This window comes from Etheostoma cragini, chromosome 1 (assembly GCF_013103735.1).
Source record: "Etheostoma cragini isolate CJK2018 chromosome 1, CSU_Ecrag_1.0, whole genome shotgun sequence".
Classification (NCBI taxonomy): Eukaryota; Metazoa; Chordata; class Actinopteri; order Perciformes; family Percidae; genus Etheostoma; species Etheostoma cragini.
Genome location: NC_048407.1, coordinates 34,083,101 through 34,084,675, shown reverse-complemented (window position 1 = coordinate 34,084,675; position 1,575 = coordinate 34,083,101). Strand labels below are relative to the sequence as shown.

The 1,575-nt window shown below is 47.4% G+C and overlaps 1 long non-coding RNA gene across 1 annotated transcript; it reads right to left on the bottom strand.

The window, feature by feature from the left end:
* Nucleotides 1–876: 876 nt before the first annotated feature.
* On the bottom strand, nucleotides 877–1,575 carry LOC117945821. The gene is made up of 2 exons (XR_004656904.1): nucleotides 1,485–1,575; nucleotides 877–1,050 (listed from the first exon to the last, which is right to left on the bottom strand). It is a non-coding gene; the product is annotated as an uncharacterized LOC117945821 (long non-coding RNA).

The window sequence follows — 1,575 nt, the reverse complement described above, 5'->3', positions numbered from 1 at the left end:
CACACAGATACACACACACACACACACACACACACACACACAGACACACACAGATACACACACACACACACACAGGTGCACATGCAGCTCTGATTGGTTAGTTTCTCTGTGTGTCACATTCAGAAAGGCATGTTACCAAAAACGCGTCTGGGGAAGCGGTCTCCTTTTGGGGCGTTGGTGATGAGCTCCTCCTGCCCGGGCCAGGAGACGGGTGAGACCTCTGACACCATGGCAACGGCAGCCGGGCAACAAGAGGTCCGCACAGTGAAAGGTCATCCCGGGCTGAAGGTGAGAGCAGGAAACATTCACGGTTAATAACTCCCATATAGTTTTAATGTCTAAGTGACTGAATTTGATTGATATTGGTCCCCATTAAACTAGAAACTAAGTGCAATGTAACAGTACATGGAGTCTGGTGGAGATATGCTGCTCTATACATGCTAAAAATAGTGATTATTTACATGGAGTCTGGTGGAGATATGCTGCTCTATACATGCTAAAAATAGTGATTATTTACATGGAGTCTGGTGGAGATATGCTGCTCTATACATGCTTAAAGCAATGATTATTTACATGGAGTCTGGTGGAGATATGCTGCTCTATACATGCTAAAAGTAGTGATTATTTACATGGAGTCTGGTGGAGATATGCTGCTCTATACATGCTTAAAGCAATGATTAGTTACATGGAGTCTGGTGGAGATATGCTGCTCTATACATGCTAAAAGTAGTGATTATTTACATGGAGTCTGGTGGAGATATGCTGCTCTATACACGCTAAAAGTAGTGATTATTTACATGGAGTCTGGGGGAGAGAAAACCCCTAGCGTCATGTTTCAGAGAAAGCGATGAATATACGTGATGTCTCTGTTGTTTCCTGTCTCTGTCAGGGTTTTTTTCATTGCGGGGGGGCAGGAAGTGAGTCTGCAGGCGCGTGGGATCTGCCCAGCAACGTTTCTGTCTGGTCTTCATCTGGTCCGTCCTCCGTGTCCCCGTCCAGCAACAGATCTGTCTCCTCCTGCATCGACGTCCCCAGAAGGTCAGACTAACGCTGGCCAATATGTCCGTATTAACACACACACACACACACACACACACACAGAGAGACACACAGACAGTCACACTCAGAGACACACACAAACACACACAGACAGTCTCAGAGACACACATACACACACACACACAGACACACACACACACACTCAGAGACACACTCTCACACACAGAGACACACACACAGACACACACACACACTCAGAGACACACTCTCACACACAGACACACACTCAGAGACACACACTCACACATAGACATAACAGAGTATGTAACAGTCTGGTGTGAGTACATGGTCTGTGTACTCTTACTGTACATAGCACAGTAACAGTGTGGTTCTAGTACTTTAACTGTAAGAGAGAATTGCACCAGTGTGTACTAGTACTGCAGTAGTCTGAGTACTCCCGTGTGTTTTCTCCCATGATGCAGTACTCGCAGCCCGGGGGAGGTGGAGATGGACGAGCTGATGGCGGCCATGGTCCTCAGCAGTCTGTCCTGCAGCCCGCTGCTGCACAGCCCCCCC